Genomic DNA, 11,137 nt, shown 5'->3' with positions numbered 1-11,137 from the left:
AGTAAAATAAATAAGAACACATTGTTTTCTGTGAATAATGTTTTGAAATATTTGTAGTAGACTTCGTGAGACTCCTGGCACAGTCTATAATTGCAAAGTATTTTGCATTCTTTTTTTTCTTTTTTTTTTTACAAAAAAGGTATATGTTATTTTTACAATGCTGTGTTTGCTTGTGTATTATAAAAGTAAAACGCAGTGATTGATGTATTACTATTCATGCATTTTACCGAACTCAAAGTACCGGCCATTTTTTCAAGTCAAACTGAACTGGGCACGTGAAAGCTAACCGTTCATGGCGTCATGCTACTTATGTCTCAATCCTGCTTTTTAAAAATATCAAGCTGCAGTTGTCTTATTTGTTAAACATGATTTGATGTCCCGGTTGTTAACATAAAAGCAGGTGGCCATTTAATTTGGGTAAATATAGTTTCCATGTCAAGTTTGGGGTTTTAGAATATGGGAAATGTCGCCTGGAGTGGGGGGTAGTTAGAGGTGGTGGTGGGGAGTAAGGTGGGGTCGAACGAAGACCGAACGTAAACTTGGGGGGAGCGGGAGCAGCCATTAGACCAGGGGACAAACGAACGAACGTAATGTGGGGGCGGAGGGAAACCGTTAGACCAGGGGACGACGGTAAGACGTCGTCCGGTCAGCGTTAAATTTGTTGCATGTTCGGTGCTCTAATCAGGCATGTTGAGATTAGGTTAGGTGGATAAATTGTAACAGTGGGTCAGAAGCTTCTTGCCTCATATAAATTGTAAGTCAGTGGATTGTACATACAGATAGTTAGTTTTCCTATTTCTGAAATAGGAACAAACATCATTGAGAGTAAATAAAAGTGACGTTTGCAAAAAAAAAAAATTCTTCCAATTGGGAGTTTTTACTGAAATGCCTGCTTGCAAACTCATTATCGGTTATTGTAGCTTAGCTTAAAAACTATATAAGTAGTACTGTTCTAAATTTATTGCCAGAAGAAATGATTTCATTTTATTGTTAAAAAAAAAAGAATTATTGATTTAATTATTGGAAGACTTGCAAGAGAAATAAAGTACACCCTTTACCTCAAATTTGACAGGTGGGCGGGACTAATGGTGTTTGAGGCGGGACTTCCGGTGTTTGAGGCGAAACTTCCGGTTTTTGAGGCGGGACTTTTATTTTTAAGATTAGGTAACCCTTTTTGTCAAACTGACAGGAGGGCGGAACTTCCGGTTTTGGAGGTGGGGTGGGGTGGGGGTTAGTGGGGTGTCCGGAAGTGTGCAGGGAGGGGGTGAGCAGGGTTTTAAATGTTAATGAATTTAACACCTCTGAGTGCTGCGGGTGGTGGCGCCTATTGTAATTTTTGTCTGGGGACATTCATGAATTAGCCAATTGAAATAGAGTAGGAGGGGCAGGCTGTTTATAAATAGGGTAAGAGAATACAGCGCTCTACTCTTTTGTCAAATAACTGTTTTAATTGTCTTAGACTCGTCACCATAGGTTGTCTGTATTGCTCCAGACTAGCTGTACTCAGACGGTGATATACCTGTATCCTGCTCCTTTTGTCAATCTGATTGTTTGTACTCAGTCGGCGATATACATGTATTGCTCCAGACTAGCTGTCTCCTTAGCTCTGACTGGCTGTACCGTGCTGCTGATATATGTGCATTCTGTTTCTTTTGTCAAATAACAGTTTTAATTGTCTTAGACTCGTCACCTCGGCTTGCGTGGTACAGGGGGCCCCGAAGTGGTCCAGACTAGCTTGCTCCTTAGCTCTGATTGGTTGAATTCAACCAGCGATATACCGCTATTCCGCTCCTAGCTCATCCCCGCCCCTGGGGGTGTGTTGAAGCATTACGTGGTGTGATTTGTGGAAATTCTGAAAATCTTTATTTTGAAAAGATCTATCAAAAATTATCAGGCTACTGAGAAGTAGAGACAAAACCTTATTTGTCTGCAGACGGAGAAACACACTTGATGACAATCAAAGTGGATTCTGATTATAGCAAAGTTACATCCCAGATTTATACAGTCTTACACACACGCAGGTGTGAACAGGGGAATTTTCTGTTGCTAGACATCCACGGCAATCGATTTCAAAAACAGCTGACACCCAGGTTATTTCAAAAACCACATCGAAGAAGGTGTGATATACAAAGAAAGGTCAAAAGACGGTCAAAAGGGTAAAGGTGTGAACCGCTCGAGTCAGAGAAGTATCTCTAAGTTGCTGCTGTTCATCTTCCAAGGGCAGGTTTCAAAATTCCCCTTCAGTCAGTCGAAGGTTTTTCTAGCTAACATTCTAGGTGTTAAAAAAAACTAACCTTTAAGCTTAATGCATGTATGTCTAAATAACTTTCTACAACACTAAAGTGAGACGCTAAAGCGAGGTGACCTCTTCTTGTCACAGCTCTGAGCTGCTGCAGGCATTTCCTGTTGAAAATGGTCTCCAAGCACACACTTTTCTTAAGTTGATTTTGTATAACAAGTAAACTTCTAATAAAAGTATTTAACCCTTGATTTTGTTGTTTCTTTAATATGATGCTAAAAGTAATTCTATTTGGATATAAGTGTAGAATATATGAGCTTCATTTAAGCTTAAGAAACTATATGGTAAGCTTCATACAAAAGTTAATCCTAGGGCCTTAAAAAACCTTTAAACAGCTTTCTATGATAAAACTAAGCAGAATAAACATTAAAAAAATATATGAAAAAGATATATAAGAAAAATATAAGAAAAAATATATGTTCACACTCATAAAAGTTTTGGCATCCTGATTAAGTTTGATGCTTCTAAGGTCAGGATTATTAGGGGAAATGATCAGACATGATTTCAATTCGATAGATTTAATAGGTCGACAAAAGGTGGAGGGTGGTTCCCCACACCTTTCCTATTTATAATGGATACGCAGGTTCTCAGCTATTTCACTGAAACCCCACCCCCAAGGTTACCAGCGGGATCCTGCTGAAGGTACATTTGAGTTTTAATTGTCTTCTTTTATTTTATTTTCACTCTAAGAAAAAAAATCTAAATAATGGCGGTGCTTTCTGATTCTCAGTTCAACAATATATTCAACAACAGTAAGTAGCAGAACTTTTTTTTTTCTTTCTATCTTAAAGCAGGGGTGTTTGGATGTTACAATCATGCGTTGCAATTTGTCCACAGATCCCCCATGCAGAGGTACCGGATGACGCCTTCCTAGCACAATTTCTCTCCAGTCAGTATATCTGTATATTATTTTATTTTTTAACAAGCTCTTAAATCAAATAAGATAACTAATAATTATAATATACAGATTTACTGGACTGTTACCGAGGATGAGAGGGAGGTTCGACCCTGGAACCGCCTGTCACTAAGTAGATCAAGACTTCAGGGGCGAGTTCTCAGCGAGCTAACAAGCACTCCTCTCAGCCCTGCAGTTACTGTGTACGACTCGGAAGACGACTTCCTGCCTGCTCAATAGAGGGGGTGCCGGTAAGTTTATTTAATTTTTCAACCTGTAAAAAAAATAATAATAATAATAATATGCCATTACCTAGAATGTAATAAGAATGCTATTACTTCTGTTTTACAGCCATATCTCCACAACCACGGGACAGAGCTTACCTCGCTGATGAATTAATTACAGGTACATTCTGCCTTATTATTTTTTTCTTCAACTTCTTTATCAACTATAGATATAATTTTTTTCTCTGTTTCCTATCTTTTTCAGAGGCTTTGCTGTTCGTGAATCAAGCCCCAGCCAGAGGCAGCATTCGTTACAGGAGTGGAAGAAGAATCCGGACACGTCGTCTAGATTGGATTAATAAAGCAAGAGCCACAACTCTTCTTGAAGCAAGCCATATTCTGATACGGTTATTTCCTGCGATGTAAAAGGTACTGTTAAATGAGTACTGTTGTCGTCCTGCGTCCCTGCGCCACCGCCAGCTACCACCAGAGGGGGGTTTCCCCAGCTCCCTTCCGACGCCCCACCCCACGGGTGTGCCACCACGCACCTGCCGATCATCAGATCATCACCAGGAGCTTAAGAGGAGCCACCTGACAACACTTCCTCGCCAGAGTGTTGATATCCGCGGTAACGGAAACTAGTAAGAAGGCCTTGCATTGTTAATTCTGCGTGCTCTAACTATTCCATCTCCTCGCTCCAGGTTAAACCGAGTCCGAGAGCCGGATCGAATCCAAGTCCTATCCATCCGCCAGCCGGACCCGGATTTCTCTGACGAGCACCCTCGGGCTGGTCCCTCTCTCCCTCAGCTCCCCGGACTGGCATCGCTCTGGTTCCTGCTCCCCAGCCCTGACGTTTCTGTTCCGCCTCCCGTCCACAGTTCTCCAGATCTGTTTGTTAATAAACCTTTGATCTCGAGCTTTCTCCTGAGTGTTTTGCTGCATGTGGGTTCAGTGTACTTCTAAAACTATGACAAGTACCTTATTACTCCCGGTGTTTTTTGTGCTCACTATCTGGATAAATATGGGTGAACGAGCTGGTAGGGATGATCCCCAGGGAATAAACTTTGTACAAGAATTAAGAGGATCATCATCAAATTATGCAACACTAATTCAGAATTCAATCTGTCTTTTGAACAGACTTACCTCTGCGTTGCTACCTTTACAAAATACAAACAGTCCCGCATATAGTCCACCTCACAGTCCTTTAAGGTCACCTGTTTCAAACAAATCTGAAGCCCCGGACCTGTTCAGACAAATTGATGAGGCGATTAAACTATTTAATACTCAGCAAATCCTACTAGTCAGCCGACCTTACCTCGTTCAGATAATTCTCAAGTATCTGATTATGTAATGCTAATTCAGAATTCAATCTGTTTTGAACAGACTTACCTCTGCGTTGCAACCTTTACAAAATACAAACAGTCCCGTGCATAGTTCACCTCACAGTTCTTTAAGGTCACCTGTTTCAAACGAATCTGAAGCCCCGCACCCGTTCAGACAAATTGATGAGATGATAAAACGGGTCATCAGAGGGGGCCGTCCCCATTCACATCAGCTGTTAGTTTTCAGACTTTAGCTGCCTTCCTCTGCATCAGGAAGGTTATTTTCCCCACTTATTCTCCTCAAAGCAGCATCTGCAGTATGTAGGACCATTCCCACCACAAGATTGCTATGGTGTGGTTTTCATTCATCCTTCTGAACTGCAAGAGTTTTCAGACTGGTACAGAGAAGCATCCAAAGAGGTATTTGACTTAGCAAAATCGCTTCATTACTGCAAAATAAATGTCGATATTCTTTTTCAAGCCTGCATTAAATTCAGAGATTAATTTTTTAAGGAGACCCGTGTAGACCCTTTTAAATCCATCATCATCGCATCGGCGTGCATGAATGCATTTGTAACCAATTTCCTTCCACCAAAAACGTTAGCGATCCCATCACCAACCGACTACAGACGTAGCTCAGACTTTCTCAAATGCATCCATTCAGTGGTTGGAATTTATGATGTCCAATAAAAACATACATATAGAACATGCTTTAAACACGGGTGAAAAGAAAATCGGACCTTACTTTGCAGACGGCTTTGATGTTGTAGAGAATGTCCCTACGGCTTTTTTCTATTATGGCTGTTTCTTCCACGCTTGTTCTGTTTTGCTCTCCATGAAAAATGCCCTTTAAGAAATGCCACATTTGAACAGATTCATGCAGCTAGTGTTGAGAAAGACAGGATCCTGCAGTCTGAGTATGGCGTTCGTCTCGTAATTCTGTGGGAGCATGAATGGGCTGAAATGAAGCGATCTGATCCAGGGGTTATTAACGTTCTCAAAAAATTTAATCCGGGGACATAGTATTTACCTGTTCTGTGTTTTTCTAGTTCTGTTCACGGGGGACCCTGCGCAATTTTTTTCTGCAAACTTATGTTCTGTCTGTTATTTTTTTGCATCATTACTTGTTCATACTCTTTTTGTTCAGACTGGAAATGCTGGTTACAGTTGTCAAAATTTTGCTTTATCCCTCTCTTGTTTGGTTCTGTGTACATTGTGTACCTATATTCCTTAGACCCCACACAGATAAGACAGTGTTATGCATAAAGGGTGTGTTGTCATTCATGATATTTTCTGAGATGTCAAAACATAGATCTTATAGAAATAATGGGTGACTCACTTAAAACTGTAACTTATAATGTTAAAGGGCTCCACAATCCAGTCAAAAGAAATAAAATATTGAATCAATTAAAAAAATTAACTGTCACATAGCTTTTTTGCAAGAAATCTGTCTGATACAGAGCATGAAAAATCTAAAAAATCTTGGGCAGTAAGGCTTTCTACTCATCCCACTGATCAGGGAAAAAAAGGGTGTTGTCATACTTGTGCACCGGCAGGTTAATTTCACACAAACGCTGCTACACGTTCCTGCTTAACGACAATGTATTCATTGCATTTATTACAAAAGAGCTCAAGAAGTATTTAGAAACTGATATATCTGTAGAAACATCACCTCTGATAATATGGGACTGTGCCAAAGCATTCCTTCGGGGCCGCATAATTTCTTTCACGTCCGCAAGGAAAAAACAGAAGAATGCTAAACAAAAAGATCTGGAGGACAAAATCAAAGATTTGGAGTTTAAATATAAAAGACACGCTTCAGCTAAAATCATGAAGGAATTAAATGTAACCTGCAGACAACTAAACAGTCTATTGTCAGATAAAGTAGAGGGCAATTTGAAGTTCACTAGCCAAAAATATTTTGAATATGGCCAGAAGGCTAGCAGGTTATTGGCATTTAGACTGAGAAAACAACAGTCCTCCAACATGGTTCATAAAATAAAATCTCAAGATACTGTTGAGACAAAACCTGACAAAATAGCAGAGACCTTTGCAAAATTTTACAAATTATTATATACAAACACTGATACCTGTAATAATGACCAAGAGCTTACAGATTTTTTAAATAACATAAAATTGAACCAATTAATGGATGAGGCGGCTTCGAAATTAGATCAACCACGTGAAGAATGGGAGATCAAGCAGATAATTAAATCGCTAAAGAATAGCAAAAGTCCAGGCTTTGGATTTAAGTGGCCAAGAACGGTATCAAATATCTGGGTATTCATTTACCTCTATCTCCATCTAATCTTTATGAGGCAAACTACAACAAACTTCTACGAGCCATTAAAAATGATCTAGGGCGTTGGGATACACTCCCTATTTCTCTGATAGGCCGTGTTGAAAGTATCCATATGAATGTTTTACCAAGACTACTCTATTCCTGCCTGTGGCGATTCCCAAATCTACCTTTGACACCTTAGATAAAATGATAGCTGGATTCATTTGCCAAAAAAAGCGTCCTAAAATCATACTAAAATCTCTGCAGTTATCTAAACCCAAAGGGGCCCTCAAACTCCCAAACTTAAAATATTATTACTGGGCTGCGCAACTTAAACCCTTATTAGTATTGCTACAGAATAGTACAGATTCTCGATTGCTGGAAATAGAGGAAAGCATGTGCTCAGTACCACTGCAAACATTACCCTTCTTAGATGCTCCTGCAAAGGAAATGACAATCTGGACAAAAAACACCCTCAAAATTTGGAACAAAATACAATCAGCTTTTAAGTTATTAAAACAGATCTCACCTTTATCAAGTATTGGATTCATGAAGACATTTGCACCAAACTATTTAGATACTGGGTTCAAAAATTGGTCTAATTATGGACTATCTCATATCCATCAATTAATTAAAGAGGAAAATTTCAAAACCTTTGAACAGATGAAAAGTGAATTTGGTCTCCCTAGGACGGACTTCTATAGATACCTACAACTCAGAACCTTTGTGATGACACACAACAATTGGACTAAACTTCATAAAGCAACACCTATAGAAAATTTCCTAATGGACATACAAAGGGGAAAGGAGAATAAAAAATTAATTAGTAAAATATATTACCTGTTTTTATATATGAATATGCACGATTCCACAAACATAAAGCATAAATGGAAGACTGAACTGCAGGAGTCAATAGCAGGGGACACATGGGAAGAAATATGTACTGAAGCACAATTAACAACATATTCTAATACATGGAGAGAATTTAAATGGAAAGTAATAGTCCGGTTTTTCAGAACACCAGCAATAACTAGTAAAATGGGCCTAACACAACTCAGCTCATGCTGGAGAAATTGCGGGATGCAGAACGCAAATCATATGCATATCTTTTGGTCTTGTCCTAAACTAAGTGTATTCTGGGAGGAGATTTTTGAAGCCCTCAAGGTAATTTTCAGGAGAGATGTTCCAAAAACCCCCCTTGTGGCAGTTTTGGGAGAAATACCCAATGGAATAGACAGGAAAGGTGATCGTTATCTTTTAAATATCTTGCTTACGGCAGCTTTGAAATGCATAACCATCAGGTGGCTGAAGCCAGGGCCTCCTACATATTACACATAGATGCAGAAAGTCTGGGACAATTATTTGATGGAAGAAATCACATATTCCCTAAGGCTTCAAAAAGGTGTAGCCCTGTCATACCATTATTAATTCAGTGACACATTAACAGGATTGCCTTTTTGCACTCACTGTGTAACTTTTGGGTCGGTTTAAAATATTGTGGTTAGAAATGTGTGGACCATCTTGCCTCTGAGGGGATTTAATAGTGTGTTTTGTGTTTATTTCATTTTGCTGTTATCTTTTTATTTCACTCTGTTGTGTTTTCATTATTACATTTGTTAGAACATTTGTTGTCTCATCTTTTGTCAAGTTACAATGCTGAAGATATATGTCAGTAAGAGACAGACGAATGTAACTGTGGGAATGTGTTTTTGGTAAAAATAAATAAAAATAAAGTAAAAAAAAATAATATATTTAATCCGCCAGAACCTCCGGTAGCGCGACAGGCTCTTTTTGGAGACACATGGCAGGTCTTGACGAAACTGTACACTATGTGGATTTCACTTCACTGTATCCCTATGTCAACTGCAGCTCCTCCTATCCCCTGGGACATCGTACAATAATATACCGAGATTTTGATCAACCAAATGCTTACTTTGGGTTAGAGGCCTCTATTTTCAGACAACTTCCTGTTCCCACAGCGACCAGGAAGGGGCTCTCACAGGTGTCTGGGTGACTGTTGAGTTTCAGAAAGAATTACAATCTGGTTATCATCTGGAAAATCTCAGAAGTGTGGCATTTTGAAAGAAGTAGCAACACAATCTTTCAAAAATATATTCACACATTTTTGAAGGGTAAGCAGGAAGCGTCAGGGTACCCAGCTGATGCAGTCGATCAGGAGAGTAGAGAGGTATGTGAGGGAGTACAAACTGCATCAAGGTATCCAGCTGGATCCGGACAAAATTGCATTTAATCCAGCTAAAAGACAGGTAATGAAGGTGACCCTTAACAGTTTCTGGGGAAAATTTGGACAAAGACTTGACTTGACACAGACTAGTATTGTGAGTGACCCTGATGAGTTTTTCAAGTTTTTGTTCTCAGGTAAATACAACGTCAAGTATTTCCACTTTCTGCATGTTACAGTGGAGCTACAACAAACAATGTGTCACTCATCCGAACAAGGTAAATAAAATTTTTCTGGCTGCCTTCACTACTGCTTACTCACTATTGAAGTTTTTAAGTTGTATGAAGCCACTACAGAAAAGGGTTTTGTACGTAGACACTGACAGTCTTATCTACGTGGTGAAAGAAGGTCAGAACCCTCTGCCAACCGGAAATTACCTGGGCGACTGATGAGCTCGCGGGTGATTCAATTCAAGAATTTGTGGCGGCTGGACCCAAAAGTTGTGCTTATCAGACAAAAACTCAGAAAAAGGTGGTAATGCGTGTTAAAGGAATTACTCAGACGCGTGAATGCAGTGAGAGGGTCAATTTTGACAGCATAAAATAGTTGGTGGAAGGTTACTTGGGTGGATCCAGAGATGGTGTTATAGAGGTACCTCAGAACACCATCAGACGAGATAAAAAGGGTTTCACATTAAAAAATGTGACATTTCAGAAAAAGTTTCGGGTGGTTTATGACAAACGGAGGCTTTTTCCTGACGGGACATCCCTACCTTTTGGTTACTAATTGTTCACCCATATGCACAGAGGGGGAAGTAAAATTATTTACCACTTTTTTTCTGTTATTTGATTTTTAAAAGATTGTTTCTGTTATCTTGTTTTCTATATTAGATTTTTTTTCTGTTTGATTTTTAAAAGATTTTTTCTGTTATCTTGTTTTTTTTTGTTATTTGATTTTAAAAAAATGTCACACTTGGGTAGTGTACAAGAGACTTTATTCGACACCCAATTCCTGACTCCTTTTTCATGTCAAATTGTTGGTCCTCGCGGCTGTGGGAAAACATACTTTGTACAAAAAATGTTGATGGATTGTACACATGTAATGGATCGTAAACCTGGAGCCGTGTGGATTTTTAATTCTTTCCAGCCTATGTATGCTGAATTGCAAAATTGAATAAAAAGATCAAGTTCATCAAGGGTTTACCTGACTCTTTTGAGGATGAAGACTTGTCTCCGGTGAATAAAAACCTTTTAATAATTTTGGATGATGTAATTTTTCAAGCCTCAGATCATCCTGAAGTTGTCAAATTGTTCACAGAATTCAGACATCATAGAAATTGGAATGTAATAATGTTGACTCAGAATGTATTTCACCAGGGAAAATACAGCCATACTATAAGTTTAAACAGTAATTATATGGTATTGTTTAAGAATCCGAGAGACAAATTACAGGTAAATATTCTTGCACGTCAAGTCTTCACGTCAGCAAAGCGGTTTTTCTTAGAAAGTTTTGAAGATGCAACCACAGATGCTTGTGGTTATTTAATCCTTGACCTTACTCCCACTTGTCCAGAACACTTCAGATTGAGATCGGGTTTACTACCTCAACAGTGGCCAGTTGTGTATGTACCTAAAAGAAAGTAAGTCATGTCAGCAAGAATAAAAAGGAATGACCCCCTACTTTGGGCTCTGTATCACTCTACTCCTCAGAAGAGAAAAGATATCCTCAGTCACTGCTCACCTGACTTTCTAAAAACTTTGTGCGAGGTCGCGCTCAATTTATTAAAAAGTAACATAAAATTGTCACCTTCTCAACATCGGAAACTGAAAAAACAGAAGAAGCTCATCAGACTGCTGGCTGACAAATGAACAGGTTTGAAACGTAAACAGCTCTTAAAAGTCAGAGAGGTGGGTTCATTCTCCCTATTTTAGCTG

The 11,137-nt window shown here is 39.1% G+C and overlaps 1 long non-coding RNA gene across 1 annotated transcript; it reads left to right on the top strand.

Annotated features, from left to right (window-relative positions):
• The first annotated feature begins 1,249 nt into the window (after positions 1-1,249).
• LOC145547683 (uncharacterized) lies at positions 1,250-10,398 on the top strand. The gene is made up of 5 exons (XR_014083987.1): positions 1,250-3,188; positions 3,267-3,445; positions 3,546-3,599; positions 3,684-4,046; positions 4,120-10,398. It is a non-coding gene; the product is annotated as an uncharacterized LOC145547683 (long non-coding RNA).
• The last annotated feature ends 739 nt before the right edge of the window (positions 10,399-11,137 follow it).

Source organism: Poecilia reticulata, chromosome 16 (assembly GCF_904066995.2).
Source record: "Poecilia reticulata chromosome 16, P_reticulata-male-v2, whole genome shotgun sequence".
Taxonomy (NCBI): domain Eukaryota; kingdom Metazoa; phylum Chordata; class Actinopteri; order Cyprinodontiformes; family Poeciliidae; genus Poecilia; species Poecilia reticulata.
Note: the sequence above shows the minus strand (reverse complement) of the source record. Positions and strands in the feature narration are given on the sequence as shown.